Source organism: Lactuca virosa, chromosome 8 (genome assembly GCF_052849685.1).
Source record: "Lactuca virosa cultivar CGN04683 chromosome 8, Lactuca_virosa_CGN04683_v6, whole genome shotgun sequence".
NCBI lineage: Eukaryota > Viridiplantae > Streptophyta > Magnoliopsida > Asterales > Asteraceae > Lactuca > Lactuca virosa.
The window spans coordinates 219,868,060-219,889,335 of NC_136433.1; positions in this window are offsets into that span (position 1 = coordinate 219,868,060).

Consider the following 21,276-nt stretch of genomic DNA (forward strand, 5'->3'; position numbering starts at 1 on the left):
TGAGTTCTATGAGTTCTCAGTTGTTTGCATAACAACCCTGGAAGCAATGGTAGGCCCTTGTGCTGCCAGGTGGCAAGAAATTAAGATTGAACAAGTTCAATCCCTATGAGTTTGGATTTGTCACTAACCTTTTCTTCTGATTATGGTTTGACAAATTCACATGGATAGGAACACATACACCATAAAATCTGAGTGTCATAAGGTTTATCTCCAATTCATGAAAATGATTGTGAGAAAACGCTTTCACTAAGTAGATTTTAATAGTTAGCAATTGTAATATTTGCATTCTCAAATTCGGCTATGATTATGGCATCCCTCTTCATAGTTCGAATTGTGGGAAATGACAAAGGTCTAAACATTTAATACTTATTGCTGTAAGTTCTAAAATTGTTTAGACACATATGTGAGTTATCTATGGAAAGGTGTATGAGTTTGAGAAGCCTGGATAAAGTCTTATCAAAGCATCTCGTATCAGAAATCTGAACTTTGGAATGAAAGTCAATAAGTATTGATTTCTAGAAGTCCAGTTGATTTTTGGGTACATGTCAAAGCTAGTGGGAGCATAAGTGTTATGCTAGTAAGATAATTATTATTATGCTAGTGGGAGCATAATTATTATGGTAAGTGTTGCATGTTAGCAATGTTAGTTATAGAAAACAAAAGTTTCAAATTGCAAAGTTGTAGGGTTTGAAAAGTTCTTATGCTATAATTAAGGGAGAGAAATTCATACTTCATTTCAAAATCTAAAGGCTTAGATTGAAATTTTAATCAATTTTAGTCGAATATATATGAATGTTATGTTGGAATGGTTCAACATAAGGAAATTCTATATATGGAAATGTTAATTGCGTTCTCAAAATTTGATTATGATTACGCCATCCCTCTTCATAAACAAATTTTTGATAACATGGCAAATAGAAATATTGTAGCAAAAGACTGATTAAGTATAATGTCTCTATGTTAGACATTATGAATCGTATCCCATATGCTTCGGGTATAGGATCGATTGCATATGCTATAATATTCTCGTGTTCTAATTTCCAAATGCCTAGGGCACTAAGAGGGAAAAATGAATAAAACTGGATATGACTAAAGTGGTTAAACAACTGTTAAGTACAATCTAAGGTTCGCCAAGGATTGGTCGCTTAAGGACATTTGGAAGTATAGTAATGGATGGAACATATTGACATTATTATGAATAGACATGATTCTATTAATAATGAGTTGTCATATGCAAAAATATGAAATGTTTCCATATTGGGAGTTGGATATGAAGAATAGATGAGGAAGTTAGAAACTTTTATGCAAGAAGAATGTTTAAAGGAATGTACTTTGAATTTGAGACTTCATTTCCATGGAATTGTTTTGTAACAATCTCGAAAGGAGTATTTTGTAATATCGTTGGTCAAGTCTCTGTGACTTTTGGTACCTAGACATTACAAAATAATCATTGCATATAAGTTTAGAATCTAACAGATTACTGTAAATGACAAGAATTTGATATTCTTACATTTATGGTAAGGATTTGGGATTGTGAAATGAGCATCATTGAAATGTTTTTCAATTGATCTATTTCATAAAGTCAGGACCATAGACAAACATACTGTGCATGCTTGGAGCATGGCATAACTATTGTTTTAATTCAAGTATTAAGTTGATAATTCGAAACATTATACAATGAATAATGAGTAATCAATATGGCACTCAAAAGTTTTAGGGCCATATAGGATTAGTATTATTCTTGTGTTTCACTTTGCATGTTTTGACTTCCCGAATAACTAGGTTATTCAAACCATCCACAGTCGATCATACTTTGGAAGTAGGTATTGAGGCAAGACTGTCATGAATGGGTCTGTGATTTGTCTAGGACAAGGTGGCTGCAGTGTTCATGAGTACTCCTGGAATAAGATTCGAGTATTGGATTCAACCCACGCTCATCTGAATCACTTCATGGATTTTATCACCAGTGATCATGAGACGATAATATCTTATATTCTTCAAATGTAGAGATATGAGTTGCAGTTTACAAGTTGGTTGCACATTGATAATATAAAACGCACCGGTAACTCGGTGTTATAAAACGTATTGTTGTGTGTGATTTGATGAGTAAATAGAGCAAGCATATGATTAGAAGTTTATCCATTCCTGTTACCCTTAGAGGGATAAAAGCGATATCTGTGGGCCCTTCGATGATTTAGTGATGACAACCCTAAGTGCTTGGCCAAGCCTGGACTGATTTGATTTGTTCAATTAGTCGGTTGTCATAAATCGGAAATCGGGAAACAACATATGGACAGAGAGAATTATTATAATCCATGTCTCAGTCCATATGATATCTAGAATGTAGGAATATCTGATCCCTTATCTAATGGACACGTCATTGACTAGGTCAGAGTTCGACAACGACTTTTAAGAGCTACGATTGCTAGTCGGGTTGTGGAGTTGTACTTGCAATAATAGTTATTAGACTTATCCAAGTGGGATACTGTTGGATTAGGTGTCTAAGCCAATAACTATAATTGGTATGTACTTGACCCGAGAGTAGCATGGTCCATTTGGGTTGCATATCACCAGGACAATTTGATAGGACAGACTTTTGAGAAGAGGTTATTTATGATTTGTTAATATATTATAAGTTCTAATATATTAATATGAAATCATATGATTTAATTAGTATTGATCAAGAATTAAGTTTGTGATCAAAAGAGACTAATTAAATATAAGGGGTTGATTTGGTAAAATCATTAATTCTTATGGTGTGGGCCAATGATCCATGATTCCTTAGGTTGGGCTAAACCCATGTGACAATCCATGGAGGTTTAAACCCATGGAGCCTAAGGAATATGGAAAGTCATGCCCATTAGGGTTTACATGGTGTAACTCAAATCATGCCACACTATATAAGAAGTCCCTTAGTATCCAAAATTACACACTAGTGTTCTTGGAGTCACTATAGCCGATTTGAGTGGAAGAAACTCTCTCAAAAGTCATCCTTTGTTCTAGGTGTGTTGTGATTCCATTTGAGGTGCAACACTTGGGGCACTAAGTTCTTAAAGGCTAAAACTCAAGAAGTTCTACAAGCTACAACAAAGAGGTAATTCTATAACTCACTTTTATGTTGATTATGTAATTTGTATGCTAGTTGTAGGCTTAATGCTTTGGAAACAATATTGCATGTATAATTAGAGAAAACATAGATCCAAAGCATTTAGGGTTGTATATGCACTATAGGATGTTGTACTATACCAAAATCCCTGGTGGTTGTCGAGGCCAACAAAATTAATAACCTTAAATATTACACATTAAAATAGTGTATAGTGGTAAAGGGATCGAATCCACAGAGATTGGTTCAATTTTATAACTCTATGAAAAATCTCTTTGTAAAAATACTTGTAAAATGACAATAAATTAAAAATGGGGGGGGGGGGTTGGTCTTTTGAAATACTTGAAATAAACTAGAATTAAACTAAGATTTAAATAGATAATTTCATCAAAAATAAGAGTTTGATGTAAAATCAATAAGGGAAGGATGGTTGACTTAAGGTTCCCTCACTTTGACTTTTGATGAACATATCATTAGAATCTAATGGTGTAATACTTGATTTAAATCCTTAATTTGGCTATAGTAACCCAAGAAGCTTGAGATTACCTAGACTTTTCTTAGTTCTTAAAATGGTTAGAGAAGCTCATAACAATTTCCTTAGTCAAAATCACAATTTCCATTAAGCATGTGATTAGTGAAAGTCAACTAGCATTAAGAACCAAAAAGTCACCAAATCCAAGAGGAGTCAAATGCTTTCACTACCATGTTGGAGGAAATGTTTTTATGATTGTGTGAAGCAAAAACAACACAAAAATCATTTGTTGCTTGCTAATTTGAGGATCCTTTACTTAATCAAGAAATTAGCCAACTAATCACCACGAACATATTTAAACTCATGAATAAAAACATACAAGCAGTGATAAGATGTTAAAACACTAAACATTCTCATAAAGTTTCAAGAACAAGTTCATGGAGTCTTCAACATTCAACAAAAGTTCAAAGGATTCAACAAAAGTCAACCAAATTTAGTTTAGCCAAGCATGGCTAAACTTAAGAAAACAAAGTTAGAAAAGATTGTACCCAACATTTTACAAGAATCAAGAGGTTAAAAGATGATGTTCTTGAGGTGTTTTTGGCCTTCAAAAATCTTCAAAACTCCAGAGAGAATGCTCCAAAATCGTATGTCTAAGAGTATAGAAAGTGGCACACCAACCTTCCCCATATAGCTCAAAACAAGAAATCCCGGAAATGCCCCTACATGGACTTGCTCGACCGCATGCTGTTGCGTGGGTGGGTTGCACGGGTAGTGCCTGATATGGGCTTCTTTGTGTTTTTGGGCCTCCAAAGCATATCCCACTGGCCCAGATCGATTCCAATAATCTCCAAGCCCATTTTTCTTCATTTTAAGCCCAATTTGGCTTTTCAAAATCACCCATAGCTCGTAATCTCGCCCGATTAATAATCTTCACACGCTCGAATATTCTTCCGGTTCTTGCAAATTCAAACTTCATTTTCTCCAAGCCTTCAAATAATCATCAAGCCCGCTCCATGCATCAACTTCCATTATTATAAAGCCCAAGATCCTTGACATCCTCTAAGTCCAATCACTTCCTAAAGATCCCACTCTGCTAATCTCCTTAAAATCTGCAATTAAGCTCACAAAACTAGAAAGTACCCGAAATGGTCATAAAATAACAAAAAGGAAAATATGCATGGAAATTAACTAAATTATGGATGAAATATGCTAAAATAAACTATAAAAAGAAGTTAATAAAATGAAACTATCAAATCCCCCCATGCTTAAATCTTACTTGTCCTCAAGTAAGACAAGACTAAAATGAACTCGGGATGAACTATCCTAAGAAAAATAAAAAGAATGGATAGAACCGCGGAACCTGATCACCGTTAGTCAACATGGTCAAAATTGATCTTGCTATTGTCTCACAAATTTTTCTTCCGATGACAATGTAACCAAAAACCACATCCAGGACAACTCCTCTAGGTGAGTAAGGAGGGATGGTCAGTCGCAGCCCCAATGGAACATGCATACAATGAAGAACATCTGTAGTAAGGAAAAAGCAAATGGACGGGCTCGTATGGAGCTCTTCTTTTTAAGTGTACACTCTTATCACGAAAGTTGCGTGATCTCACGTTTGTCGGTCACTCTTAAGTGTGATTGGGCTTCATCGCTCGTGTAGCGTTGTAGGAATCAGTTCACTTAGTATTGGCACAAACTTCAGGTAGTATCCGACTTGACAGTCTCTCTAACATCACCAATTTGCGAAAAGAAACAACTCGATCTATATACACTAATATAATGAATTTTTATCAAGAACACTTTTTGACTCGAAATTTGGTTCCCAAAAATATGTTAGTGGAACCGAAGGGTAATAATAATAATAATAATCTGAATGGTCTATGTGTGAAAATGACCATGTGTGGAGCATAGAGATGTAAGCTCCATTTCAAACTTGTGATTTTTCAAAAATAATGATAATGTCCAAATGTGGACTAAAAGACTCTATAAAACCCTCAGAAAATCGCAAAAAAATATGGTGATGCAAGGAGACCGGATATAGATTCTACTCGGGGACAAGCACCAGTGCTTCATCCTAACAGTTCAAACATGATCAAGTGTGATCCTCTCAGCGGTATTGACCACAGGGCTAAAAACATCCATTGCTATAGTATATCCTACAATTGTTAGTATTGCATGCATAATTCTTCATGAAAGCTACCTGGCCATGATCACTTACCCATTTAAGCTTCCAGCATTTGATCCCAAGTATGAAGTCCCAAACTGCAGCTAGTGGTCCCGGTTCGATGGGTGAGATAGCAACAAGATCTTGGACCAATAATGATACAATAACTGTGAACTTGTTCCATGACATCCAGGGGGTGAGAACAAACAGACAACAAAAATGCATTAATGCTAATGCCCTAAGCTAAATGTTATGCAAAAATAAAAAGTAGAAAAGAAGAAAGTAAAATCTTTTTGGAATTTTATAAAATGAAAAAAAAATGAATGCAAAATAGCCTAAAACTAAAATGTTATGCAACCTAATTAAAAAAATGCATGAAAAAAGTAAAAGGAAATACCCCACGCCAAGCTTAAGAACAAGCATTGTCCTCAATGCTTAAGGTAAGGGCAGAAATGACCTAAATTAGAGGATTGGGAGGCGGAAAGTGTCTGTAGCGGTAGTGGTAATCGCACATATCCTGGACCTGGCGGGAAGTGGATGGGAAGGACCGCTCCAGTCGACTAACACGTTTTGCCACATCTTGGATGGCTTGGGTGTTCTCCTGAGTTTGAGTGTCGATACGCTGAACCGTGGTGAACATTGTTGCAAACTGGTCAAAGAATGTAGGGGGAAATATGCTGGGATTTCGTGTCCCCCCTGCTGTTGCGGCTGATACTGAGGTTGTTGCACCGGCGGCTGGTCAAAATGGTCTTTAGCTTCGGGCATCTCGTCGTCCTCTTCGTCATCTCCTTCCTCTGGTTCCTCTAAGTCGTCACCCTCATCATCATCGAATTCTGGAAATACACTTGCTTGGGTCAACTGATCTGGAGGAAGCCAAGTGTCGGGGTCGTCTGGGTCGAATGAAGAACCGATCCAACTTGGAAGGATGTAAACCGGGGTTTTGTCAAAGTCTAGCCAACTGTACTTGCGGGTTCCCCGATCGAGCAACATCTCCATCTGAATGAGAGCATCACAGTCTAGCAGGTGGTTGGGTGGGGTAGCGACATGTCTGTACTCGGGAGCAGGGAGGTCTAGGCCGACAGCTCGACCTATGATCGTGATAAGTCCCCCGATGAAAATTTCCCCAGTAGTGCGCTGACATATGGAGTCGCATTTGTCTAACAAGAAGGTTGAAAAACTGAGGGATAGTCCGTGCCTCATGCTTCTGAGGAAACATAGCTCACATTTGTTGATCTGACCGGGCTCGAGGTGCCTGAAGATGCTTGTCGTGAGAATTCGGTGAGCAATTCGCCACCAGGGGTGAACAATGTGCTTGGCTCGCTGTTGGCTTGGGTTGAAGGTAGTGAGACCGGAAATTTGCATCCAAAAGCGTGCATCACGGTTACGCAGAAAATCTTTGTACGCTTGATGTTGGGGGTAGATGCATTCTGGATCGGAAACACCCATGATGGAATGAAGCTCTGTGTATGTGAGCCTATGGTGCTCCCCTTTCAACTGAAATGTGAGGACTCTCGTCGCATTGTCTCATGCATATATGCTAAGAAATTTCATTGTGGTTTCCTCGTAAGTTCTGTCACAGAGTCTAAGAAAACCACGCCAACTCATTTGTCGGTCGGATTGTGCGACCCCGGAGGTGCGAGCCCAAGCTTTTTCATGGACTTTCTATGGTAGAATTTTGTCGGTCGGATTGTGCGACCCCGGAGGTTGGAGCGATAGGTTTTGATTTCAACATTGGTAAGGGAAGGATTGCTTCCCTCTTCACCTCCTTTTTTTCGTTTACAGACTGCTTTACGTGATGGACCGGCGACATCCTTTTACGGGTTAGGATCAACGGATGATACATGGGATCGTGGCCGAGTCATAGTTTTGCCCATTTTCAAGACTTACAATATGAAAAACAATTCACCAATGTAATCCCCCACCTCACCACTCTCAATTTAATGCAACTATTTTTAAACCGAACACAAAAATTCCAATAAATAATTGCACCCAAACTTCTTGACAATTCAAAATGGTTTCAAACAACACCACTCGATTCCATTTGACAATTCTAACAAAAATTCGGCAGCATTTCTAGTCAAAATGAACAAATCCCAACCAAAGTTTAAACAATTTTTAAACAAATTCCAAAGCAAATTAATCAATTTCAACTATTCTCAAACCAAAATTTCTAAATAAATCGGGAAATAACTAACGATCCTAGGCAATTTTCAAAGCATAATTGGTTGCAATTATCATATTAGAACAATGCAATGTAATAAAAACCAAGGAAAGAAGATACCCGATTCAATCGTTTCGTCCCAAAAATTAAACTTGAACTCAAAATCCGCTACCTTGCACCCCAAGCTTTATGGTTGTTCGTGGGTGCCAAAATGCAACAATTGTTCACTAAAACAATAATTTCAACTTGATTTTAGCAAAAAATCCGGCGGCGGCTCGTGGTGGCTCAAATTTTCTGGCGAAATTTTTGGTGAGAAATTGAGGTTTTGTTCGGTGGGATGTATAGAGCTTGGAAAAAGAAACACTTTGGTGGTGCCGGAATTGCGAGAGGTGGCAGGAGTTGGTCGGAAAATGGCCGGAAAATGGCGAGATGATGGTGGTGGCGCCCCTAATTCCGACGACGGGTCGGAGGAAATTTTGGGTGGGGTTTGTAGAGGATAAAAATGGTGAAGAATGGCGGTGGTCTCACGGGATTCCGACCGGTAGCACTACGAGAAATTGAATTTTTATGGAGAGTGGGTGTTTGTGTGTTCTTGAGAGTTTGAGATAAAATGGTGGGAGTGTAGTAGGGTTAAATGAACAAGATGAATTGCTGGAGGTTTTCAATCCATATTCATGTGTGGTCAACACCCGGTCAACTCATTAAAACATCTGGTCAACGTAAGTCAAAGTCTGGTCAACGAAAATGGATTTGGTCGTCAGGCAGCACGAGGGTCGCGCAGGGGGCATGCGGGTCGTGCAGATCATGCAGTTACGAGCCTTGTTTGTGTTACATGTTGGAGTCCGGCCGCGCACATCAGTCGTGCACCCGTGCACGGGTCGCACTGCATCTCCTGGTTTTCGAATTCTAACCTTTTTCTTCTGTTTCTTCACTAGTTTTTTCTTTGGAAGGTCTCAAACACCTAGAAACTCTTGAATGCTTCAAAAATAACTCAAAAAAACACATCCCAACATCTTCAAAACTTCTTTATTCGAACGTAAAAACACGAAAACATAATGCTTTCCAAAAATGCCCCTCTTTAATGTCTTTGGCGAGACGTCTTCCTTGCTTGCTTCAACACCTCGAGACATCCAAATGGATGATTTCAAGAGCATTAGCATTGAAACCTTCATAGAATGGCTTCAAACGGTGCCCATTGACTTTGAAAATTTTTCCCGTTTCTTCACTTTAGATTTCCACCGCCCCATAGTCAAAAGTTTTTATTACAACAAAAGGTCCAATCCACCTTGATCTTAACTTTCCCGGAAATAAATTTAATCGTGAATGGTAAGATAAGACCCTATGTCCCGGTTCTGATGAGTTGAAAAACTCTTAGATCGATTAGATCTTTCAACAAGTTAAACAAAATAATCAAAACAAACACAATAAGCAAGATGTAGAATCAAATAATGCTTAATGATTCAAATGTAGTCACGCCTCAGCAGAGCTCAACAAAGAACTTCCGCTGTAGAGGCGCGCTAGGGTTTGTAGTACAATTCTTTGAATAATAATCCAAAACCGCTGACAATAAAGGCTGCATGCATGCACCTTAAATACTAAACCCTAATAAAATAATCACTGTTGGATAGGCCCAAACCGGATAACAAAACTGGGCTAAGGACCGAGCCCAAGATGCAACATTAAGTCCCAACAATCTCCCCCTTTGCGTCAATTGAGGCGAGAGACTACTTCTGTTGAGTGACCTTGACTTTCTACACAACTTTAAACAGCCGAGGGATGATCGCAAGAAGTGTCTGCCGAAACTGAATGTACCAACGAAGCATATCGGTGAACAACTTCTTGTTGGCTTCACTGTTCTGATTACACCTGTGAATGATCTCCAAAATGTGCTCCAAGCAAGCAGTTGAGAACAGGTGCTTGTCAATAAGAGCAAAAAGGCAATTTTGACCTTCGCCCCTAATGAACATCACAGTATGAAATTTTGGATCTATTTTGCCGTTGATCATCGTATTCACATTGCCAGTTCTCCCAATTGGTTTTATCGTAGTTCGCTTGTGAATGGCAGATGCGATTTCTTGATCCATTTTTGCTACTTCGTGAATGTAGAAAACAAGCATTCGCTTGACATGATCAATGATCGGCTGATACTCCTGAGGATTGGACATCAAAATATTGTTGAGGAGTATCCAGTCGTGTGAGTTCAGGTTCGGTAGATCAGCCAGGGAAATGGTATGGACCGAGCTATCCAAGCCTCGGGTCACTTTAAATTTCACATTAACAAATTTCCCAGCCGAAAAAGGCTTCAATACGTTGACCGTTGTGATCTTCTGTGTGCTCCAGGTCAAGTATTGTGGCTATGCAAACTCCAGATAAAATTCCAATAAATCCCGATCTACCTTCGGGTCTGGAGAGGGAACGACAGCCGTTGATTAAAAACAATGGAAGATAAATGCCTTTCGGGTGATTGGCATATCAAATTGAGCATCCTTAGAGTTCTCAAGACCGAACGACATAACAGGTTCAAGCCAGTGAGTGCTCGGTTCGTCGATAACTTCCTTCTGGAGCGATTCAATGGTCCATTCTGGAAACATGGACTTCTTTTTCTCTAGGAGTGCCTTTTCTTTCAACTCCTTCTCGAAAATTTCTTTTTCTTTCTGAACTTTCTGCTTAAGTTCTTTATCAGTCAATTTTGTTTTCTAACTTAGCTTGGAAGGAGTCACTTTTATGATGTCATCAATATCATCATCATCATCTTCATCATCTTCTCAAATCTTCTTCTTCTTCTTATCCCTCTTACTGACCGAAGCTGCATTATCCTTCGGTTCAGCAGTTGATTTTGGTTCTGGAGGAGGTTGAGAGTGACCCTTGCCAGCTTGTGTAACCTTTTCTCCCCCTTGTTTTGGATTGACAGTAGTCTCCGGAACACCCTCGATCCTACTAAGGATATCCAAAGCAGGTCTGAGTTTCTCAGCTAAATGGCGCCGAATGGAGATAGTTAAAATGGAGTCTTGGGCGTCCAGAAGATGTAACAAGATGGAATCAACATCACCCACGAAGCTTCGAATAACCTCTCGTTCAGACTTCATATCATCAAGCTCTTTTGTCGCGTTTCGGAGCTTTAAATTCTGGATCTTGAGCTGGGAAGTTCGCTTGTCCAGCTCATCCATTATTCGGTTTTCCACTGCAAGGTCAGCCTCAAGCTGAGTTAAACGATCATCAAATTTAGTATGAAGCTCTTCGTTAGCAGCTTCAATAGCTTTTCGAGCGTCTTCAAGATGTTTCTTCTCAGCTGCCAGTGAACGCGTGAGATTGTCAACAAATGCATTCACTGTCTGAGCGTTTTTCTGAGCAGCTGCGTGCAAGGAATCTAAAAACAGTTGAGCTTCAGAAATTAGTTTTTCGAATTTTGCGGTTGCTTCCTTGCAATCTTTTGTGGAGGCTTCAACAGCAAGCGAAGCCTGCTGACATTGGGAGGTAGAAGCGTCAATGGCTTTTGCAGCATCAGAGATAGAGGAAGCATGTTCTTTCACCACAAAAGAGAATAAAGCTTTAAGGGCTGTTTATGAGTGAGCACCAGCAGAAGACGAAGACAGTAGCTGATCAATTTTATCAGTTATAACTTTGAGATGTCTCTTGGTAAGGGGAGCGTCTTCATCATCATCACTTTGGACACGATAAGGATTGAAGTAAGTAGAATCAAACTCCAAGTCCTCACCGCCAAGAACAATATTGGTTTCTATGTATTGGGTAGGTGATGGAGGTTTGGTAGTAACAGGGGTTTCGGGTGCTGAAGAACGAGCCCCCGTATCAGATACGTTGGTCCGAACTCCAGTGGTGGTTGTAGTTGTAGCTTCAGAGAAAATAGGTGTAGGAATGGGAATGGTAGAGGAAGGTTGGGATGTGATGATAGGGAGAACGGGAGGAAGGGAAATAGGAATAGAAACAGGTGGAGGAGAAGGTGCGTGGGAGCGAACATGTACCTCTGGTGTAGGCGAACGAGGTGGTGTGTCACCACGAACCAAACCATCATCATCTGAGGTTTCGTTTTCCGATTTGTTTGGAATGTTGTGTTTATGACCAGTAGGCACGTAGTCGGAGTCAGAATTGGTTGATGATTGAAGAATAAGCTTCCGAGCAGGTTTCTTGGCTTTCTTCTGCTTGGGCTGGGAAGGTGCTGCCTTCTATGACTTTCACTTCTTAGGAGTCTGAACCCTTGATACTTGACCTCCTTTATCCCCCTTTTTCGCATCTTGCTTCTTGCCTCGCTTGGCTGGTTTGTCTGCTTCCTCAATAGACTTCACCATTTCAGGAGTGAGTTCCCTTGGACCAGAAGGGGGAAGCTTCTTGTATTCCAGAATAACCTTGCTCTCAGGGGACACACTAGCATACATTGACTCAGGAATTGAGCCAACGAAGACAAACTTTGACGGATGAGTGCCAATGATGTTCGTGGTGTGAAATGTAGCAATGGAGGAGAGCAATGAGTCTGCCATGATAGGAACATGATAACGCCCCATAACCCATTGAGTGATAATGGTCCATAACCGGGCACATGAGATTTCTGTGTGGCGAGAAGCAGATGATAGGCTTTGAATAAGTTGAAGCCACAAAATCGAACCATAGTCAAGGTTGACACCATGGTACAACCCATAGAGCAGAGTCATGAAAGACTTGCTAGCACCATCATACCCTACACTTCTTTCAGAAAGTCCTTTGAACAGAAGGGTAAAGAGGCCATTCCATTGAGGAGGAAGGCATGATTTCTTAAACTTGGTCATAGTGGTTACGGTTTCAGTGTACCCCATGTTGTAGAACATTGAGAAAAGCTGACCTGTAGAGATGGAATCAGGGTTCACCATGGAATCGTCAGAAGGAAGCCCTAGCAACGAGCAAAAGCGGCTCTTGGAAATTGAAGCTTTTTGATTCAGAATGTCGAAGTAAATCTTGTCTGCCCCTTTGTCGTAAGTAGCTGTGGAATAGATTTGAGAGAGACAAGCCATGGGAACGACTTCCACCGTTGAGAAAGCTTGAATGAGTGGGGAATACTTCAGACATTCCACCACTTGATGCATATAAGTATCATAGAGAAAAGGTGTAAGATCGATCAACAGGTTCTGATTGGGCTTGATTGCGAGAAGAGTGGAGCGTGCAGTGGTTTCTTGAACAGAGGAAGATTCTGCCATTGCTGAAGCTTGATGAAGAAGAAGATGAACAGTGGAAATCAGATCGCCTTCTTTGCTTTGAGAGAGATGAAGAGTGGTACAAAAGAAATCCACGGAAATCAATTCCTTATATACGATTTTGAAGAGAGAGAAAAATCAGGAATAATGATTCCTTTTATTTGGGAAATGGCGCCTAAAAAGGCGTGATTTGACAACTTGCAACTCCGATTTGATAGCTGATGACGCCTGATGAGATAATCGATTCAAATTCTCACGCCTTCCATACTTATCTTCTTTTCAAAACGCCAATCGATTACACTTCTTGCTGACTCACCGCTTCAATTTTATTTCCATAAAAGCTAAGGGCTTTAAACCGACGCATCTCTTCATTTGGAAACATCTGCATTACATCGTTAGGAACCGAACAAGACTTTTTGAAAATACAAGATTTTCGTGCAAAAGAGTGTAAAAGATAAAGAAATAAAGCAAACTCTTTGTGGGAATTTGTGATGTCAATTAAGACATAAAGCAGTTGATCCCGGGCACGAATCTCTTCCTTCAAAGTCATGAGAGACTTCAAAGTGCTTGTTTGGAATCTCGTTGAATTACGATCAAGTACTTGTTGAGAAGCATTGAAAGGCATCTTTTTATATATAAGGCTATTAAGGGTGGATTTCGATTCAATTCTTGAGTTCGATACTTGATATAAGACCGAAATAGAACGAAGTACTTGTGAGACCGATATGGCCTGTTAAACAAGTAGGTTTGGAACATATTCAGTGACTTGTTGAAGATTGTTAATTAGAAATCTCAAAAAAAAAAAAAATGTAAATCTGGATCCTTTGGGAAGAAAAGTCTTGGTGAAAAACATTTTCATAAGGATCTCGCAAAAAGAAAATTGAGATTTCATAAGGTGACATGTAATAGCTAGAACATTGGAGCGTTCACCGTTAATTCATTGAAGGTGTGGGATTTTGGGTTTCACTTAGTTCGTGGTGTACGAAACTAAGATCATCAACACAGAAATTGTGTAACCATAAACCTCAGTGGTTATTGCTGAGAATCTCAAGGGTTACAATTGTGAAACGAATCAGTGATGGAGAAAAATAAGGTGGTTAAGAGAACCGAATGTACCTCTGCCATAAAAGATTGACTAAGCAGAAAAACTCTTAACTCAATTTGAGAAGAGTAAGGCAGCTCATGATTAGAGTGAATTGGACAGCCTGATTGGGAAGACAAGATTTGTATATATCAAGTCATTAAGGCTTCACTCAAAATCGTTTGAGGCTTGGGTCAACATACATCAGCATGCTTCTCGGGACTCTTAGCTAGTACATAGATAGAGAATTATACCTGCCCCAGCTCCATTAGTGAGAATAAACCTTATATACAAATTATATTGAGAGAAGCAAATTGCAATAAAATGAATGAAAATATTTTTGGATTTTATGAAATTTTCTGAAAAAGAATTAAAAACAGAAAGAAAAATATTTTTGAATTTTTATAAAACTTTTCTGAAAAAGAATTAAAAACAGAAAGAAAAATATTTTTGAATTTTTATAAAACTTTTCTGAAAAAGAATTAAAAACAGAAGGAAAAATATTTTTGGATTTTATGAAAAACAAAGAAAAAACATAAGATAAATTGCAAGAAAAGAGTATACATACTATACAACCGAAACCATCAGTTAGAAAGAAGAGGCGAACCTAGCCCGGTGAAACCGAAACCGAAGTAGGCCGAGCGTTCGGTTCATTTCGGTTCCCGGAAAAACCGAACCCGAAATGGACCGAGCGTTCGCTCTATTTCACTTCCAACTTTTATTGAGACAAAAGAGATTTTGGTACAGATTCAACTTCCGTCATTCCTAAGCCTTGTATGATTTTATTAAAACTTGCTTCATGCAAGGCCTTAGTAAAGATGTCAGCCAATTGATCAGTGGTTCTTACGAAATGAATTTCAACGTTACCATCTTCCACATGATCTTTGATGAAATGATACCTCAGTGCTATGTGTTTCGTCTTTGAGTGTTGCACTGGGTTATGACAAATCCTAATTGCACTCTCTGAGTCACAATATAGTGGGATTTTCTTCATGTTCAGGCCGAAGTCTCGAAGTTGACTTTGTATCCAAATGACCTGAGATGTGCATGAGGCTGCGGCTATATACTCAACTTCGGTAGTAAAGAGAGATACACAAGTTTGTTTCTTGGATTGCCAGCTTACGAGTTTGCCGTCCAGAAATTGGCATCCTCCAGTGGTACTCTTTCGATCTAGACCACATCCCCCAAGGTCAACATCTGAGAATGCTTGGACAAAGAACCCTGATTTGGCTAGTTACCACAACCCGAGAGAAGTGGTTCGCTTCAGATACCGAAAGATGTTCTTCACAGCTAGGATGTGAGGTTCGCATGGATTAGCTTGAAACCTGGCACAATAACAAACATAGAACATTATGTCTGGTCGACTTGCAGTTAGATACATTAGAGACCCTATCATCTGTCGATAAAGAGTCATGTCAGCAGCCGGTTTGTCCATAGAAGGTGTTAGCTTTGTGCCAAACGCCATAGGAACCTTTACTTTCAAATCTCCCATTGAGCTCATTTCAAATTTAGTTTCCATCAACTTCCTGAATTCAGCTGTTAAGCTAGGATTTGTGGAACCGAAGATGATATCATCAACGTAAATCTGAACAATCATAAGGTGGTCACCCTCTTTCTTACGAAAGAAGGTTGGGTCAACCGAACCTTGTTTAAATTTTGACATTTTCAAAAATCTAGTTAGAGTTTCATACCAGGCCCTTGGTGATTGTTTGAGACCATAGACTGCCTTGTCCAGAATGTAGCAGTGATCTGGATACTTTTCGTTCACGAAACCCGGTGGTTGCTCTACATACACTGTCTCTTCCAGTTCTCCGTTTAAGAAGGCATACTTCACATCCATTTGGAATACTTCAAAGTTCTTGTGTGCAGCATAGGCAAGAAAAATACGAACCGATTCTAGCCATGCTACTGGAGCGAATGTCTCTTCGTAGTCTATGCCCTCTTCTTGACAGTAACCTTTCACAACCAATCTCGCCTTATTGCGTATCACATTCCCTTCCTTATCCATCTTATTCCTGAAAACCCACTTTAATTCAACCACGGAAGCATCCTTTGGTGTTGGAATCAGTCTCCACACTTTATTTCGCTCGAACTCATTGAGTTTGTCCTGCATTGCCTGTACCCAATCAGAATGATCGAGTGCAGTCTTGATCGTCTTTGGTTCGACTTTAGAGACGAACGAATTAAACATGCAAAATTCTACTTTAGAGAAAAGTGCAGTTCGTTTCGCTTTCAGTTGTGATCGTGTGAGAACGTTTTCTGTCGAATCACCAATAATTTGTGATTGTGGATGATCTTTGGTCCATTTGATGAGTGGAGGGTAATTGGGATCATATGAGGGATCCAGTTCAGCGTTCACTTCTTCTTCAAATTCCGACTGAGTATCATCATCGTTTATATTCGCATTCTCCCCTCGAATGATGATACTTCCTCTGTTGCAGGCTCAAAATTCTCCCCCTGGACTTGACTTTCGGTTGGAATGAATGATGAAGAGCTATCCCCCTGGAATGTTGAATCTTGGTTGGGTAGAACAGACGAACCCTCCCCCTGAATATGAGAACTATCTTTTAGAGGTTCACTTGTAGCTGGCTTGTCAGTTGCTACCGGTTGTTCTTCTGCCATTTTCTTCGCAGCTTCATCGATTATCTTCTTCAAGTTATCCACCTTGTTGTATGCAGCTTCAGATTTAGATAGAATAGCCTTTTCGGGCTCATCAAACAACATCATGTATTGCTCAAAGAGGTTTGAAATGGGTATCGTAACTTGACCAGAGATTGAAAATATTTCCCCCACAGAGCCTTCGGTAGTCTTGAGTTTCTTGACATAGTTATCGTCGAAGGTAACATAATAGGTCTCCTCGATTTTCTTTAAACGCTTGTTAAGAACCCTATATGCTTTGGAGGTTAAGGAATAACCCAGAAAGATTCCTTCATCCGCTTTCACATCAAACTTATTTCGGTGCTCCTTTGAATTGAAGATGAAGCATCTTGAGCCGAACACATGAAAAAACTTTACATTTGGCTTTCGATTGTTCAAGATCTCATAGGGAGTGATTGAAAAACGTTTGTTGAGAAAAGATATGTTCTGTGTAAAGCACGCTGCTGCAATGGCATCAGCCCAGAAGTAGAGAGGTAGAGAGGCGAAACTTCGCATGGTTCAGGCTGCTTCACATAAAGATCGGTTTCACCTTTCGACAAATCCGTTCTGTTGTGGAGTATACGGAGCCGAGAAAATGTGGGTTGTTCCCTTCTCTGCAAGAAAATCTTAAAAGTCTTTGTTTTTAAACTCCAACCCATTGTCGCTTCTTATGTTGCGAACTACCTTTCGTAGTTGAACTTCTACCTGCTTAATAAACAGTTTAAGTGTGGGAGTGGCCTCTGATTTCTGTTTCAAAAAGAATACCCAAGTAAACCGAGAGAAGTCATCCACTATGACAAGTATATACTTTTTGCTGCCAACACTTTCGATTGAAGATGGACCACATAAATCAATATGAAGCAATTCCAGTGGTTCAATAATTTTTGTGTTGATTCGAGAAGGATGACTCTGTCGACTTTGCTTTCCCATTTCACATGCAGCGCATAAATGTTCTTTATCGAACTTCAGAACAGGAAGACCTCGAACATGATCCCCAAGCACCAGTTTGTTGATGTCTTTAAAATTGAGATAAGAGAGTCTTCGGTGCCAAAGCCAGCTTTCGCTTGAATGAGCCTTCGTTAGCAAATAGACTGTTGGTTTCCCTCGTATGGGATTGAGATTTAGAGGATACATCTCTCCTTTTCGCTTCGATTTCAGCAATATGTTGTTCGTTTTCTTTTCTATAATCTCTGAGCCATCGTCATCGAACGAAACTTTTAAGCCGGTACCAACCACCAGTTAAGAAATGTTGATAAGGTTGTGGTGTAAACCTTCAACATATGCCACTTTGCGTATCGAGAAATCACCATTAGTGATCATACCATAACCTTTGATTGTGCCAAAAGAATTATTGCCGTACTTGACACTTCCACCATTTGCAAGAGAACGAAATTCTCTTAGCTCTTCCCTCCTTCCTGTCATGTGACGCGAGTAGCCACTGTCTATGTACCATTCATCGTCAAACTGCTCGTCACGTATAGCCTGCAAAAATTAAGCAGATTTAGGAACCCAAAGAGTCTTGGGTCCTCGTGAGCTTTTTACAGAACAAGGAATTATAAAAGAAACATCAACTAAAAAGGTTCTTTTTATTAAAGTTGTTTCATCTTTTCTTTTTATTGTGAAAACTTTGATGTTGTTTGGGTTGAGCTTATTTGGTGGTGTTTTTGAATTTGAAAACTTGACGTTGGCAGACTTTCGGTTCTTAAATTCGCTTTTAGATGACGTCTTCTCTGCGTTTTCAGAAGAGAGCTTTTCTTTCCACTTGTGCTGGGCTCATCAAAGCGAGTAGGATCATTAAGAGGTTCTGCCACATACCTTCCTTTTACTCTCCATGATGTTTTCTGAGATATGCCTACTGTTTCATCGGCATTATCAATAGGTGCTGACCAAAAATACTCATCACAACCATCATCATTATCTTCTGCTACTATAGCTATCAGTTCGGCTGTCTGCTGCTGAGTAACTCCATGAACTTTGTAAACTTGATTTGGAGTCGTTTGGACCTTTTGATATACAACAGCTTTTTCCTTAAGGACTTTGCTCTTGTCTTTGGATAGACGAGCGAACTCAACCGAATTTTCAGAAATAAGATTTTTGTTGGTTTTGGGTTCGCTTTTGACAAATTCGGAACGATCAACCTCATCCTCCACAGAAATGACACTCATATCATCATCCTCATCGAATTCAGAAGTGTTTTCAACATCAATTTTATTTTCTGAACTCAACTTGGCATTCAAAGAGTCAAATTTCTGTACAGTTTCAGTTTGGATTTTCAATTTGTCATTTTCATCCAACAAATTTTTGAGCATGTCCTTATGGTCTTTGGACTTTATGAAGGACTCTATTTTGTCAAGACCAATTCTGTAGGCGGGAGAAATGTCATCAGAAGAAACAACGTTTTCACAGTTATATGCATCGGCATCGATTTCATCCTCCTGTAACTCAAGGAAGGGTAAAATCATACGATGTATCTTCTTCCCTATTTCACAATCAAGATGCAATTGAGTAATATTGGAATATAATCTTTTAGCAATTAAACAAAAAACATTTCGTTGTTTTAAAAGCTTCAGATTATCTCTTTGCAAATAAACTGTTTCATCCCTAGACCTAATCAACTCTTTTTCCTTCTGTTCAATCCACATTCGCCTCTCCTCACTCTTCGATGATACCCTGCTGATTTGATCAGTTAGGTTAGAGTTTGTGACGCGAGTTTGAGTTAAACTACCACTTATACTAGAAAATTTAGATTTTAATCCATTCAGTTCTTTTTCATAGTTAGTGATGGGAATTTTCAAGTAAATAAGAATAGATTGTACCTTCTTGATCAACTCGTCGCATTCGTTGATCTGCTGACTGACAGGTTTCGCTGCAAAACACATGTCTTCTCTCTCATTTGCTTCATCCAGTCCTCCATCAGTAGTGTATCCTCTCATGTGTGACACCCCAGAAGTCACCATCAGACACCTTCCTGCAACATCCTCTTCTTTCACCAACAAAGCCCTGCCATGAGTAGGCTTCCTCACTTCTTCATCCTCTGAATCAGTCGACCAAACTTCAACACCTCCAAATTCATCGTCAGCAACATTTCCCTGCACAATGAGAGCATTCATAGTGTTGTTAGATCTAGTTTTCTTCTTCCTGATTTCCTCCAAACGATGTGTGAGGTTCGCTTCCTCGTCCTCATCTTCATTCTTCTCTGACACTTTTCTCAGCATGCAGTATTTGGCGAAGTGATTTTTGCCTCCGCAGTAGTGACAGTTAAAGCCTGAGTCACCTCCAAGTTTGACTTCCTTCTTTGGCTCTTCGGTCTAAGAAACACTCTTTGGTTCCTCCTTTGCTTTCTGAACACTGTAGCTGCCTTGCCAGTTTCAGTTCTTGTTTGTTGGGAACCTTCTTTTGATGAACTTCTTGGGATTTGACACCATCAAGGCATAATCTTCACTTGTTAGATCATATTCAGAGAGATCTAAATCTTCATCTTCCTCAGCGACATTCTTTCCTTTTGAGATTAAGGCCAAGGAACCTATGCCAGAATCCACGTTCGTTTCTTTAGACAAAGCACACTCATGTGACTTTAATATTCCCACCAGTTTTGCCAGAGAGTAAGCCTTGAATTGTTCATGTGCCTTCACAGTAGACACCACAGTCATCCATTCCGGTATAAGGCCATTCATGAATGTCACCTTCTGTTCAATAACTTTCCTTTCGATTCATGATTTATCATCTTACTAAGGAGATGATTGAAGCGATCGAAGGCTTGAATAAGCTTCTCTTCGGCCTTCTGCTTGAAGTCACCATATTCTGATTGAATTGAATGCTCAAGATCTTCATCTGTAGAATACAATTCCTTCAGTCTGTCCCATATCTCTTTTGCCGTTGTGCATGAGCTTACCAACCGAAACGTGTCTGATTGTAAGGCAAACCTAATCATTCTCAAGGCTTTGATGTTGCACTGAAACTTTCCTTCTCATCTTGGGGAATGTATTTCTCATCATTGATAAGTTGCTTGTACTCCTTTTAAGTTTTAACAATTTTTGAAGTACTTGTATGAGCGAATGGTCCCATAGTAATCGCCTCCCAGATCAAATATCCATTGTCTTCTGAGCCAATCACGTAGTCTTCAAAGTGATACGTCCAGACCTCATAATCTTGAGTATACAATATAGGAATCCTTGTCGTCGATCCTATGTTGTTGGAGATATTTATTGGGTTTGACTGAGAATCATCCATGGACATGATGATGTTTGTTATAAAACCTGCTTAAGATCAGACTTGTAAATAACGTTAGAGCAAGATCGAATATTTAAAGAACTACGTTAATAGCAGATGACGGCTCTATCAATATCAATCAAATCGGAAAAACCCTAAGATCTTCTTCAACAGAAGAGATGTGTATGAATTACATAGTCTCCTGCTCTGATACCAATTGATGAGTTGAAAAACTCTTAGATCGATTAGATCTTTCAACAAGT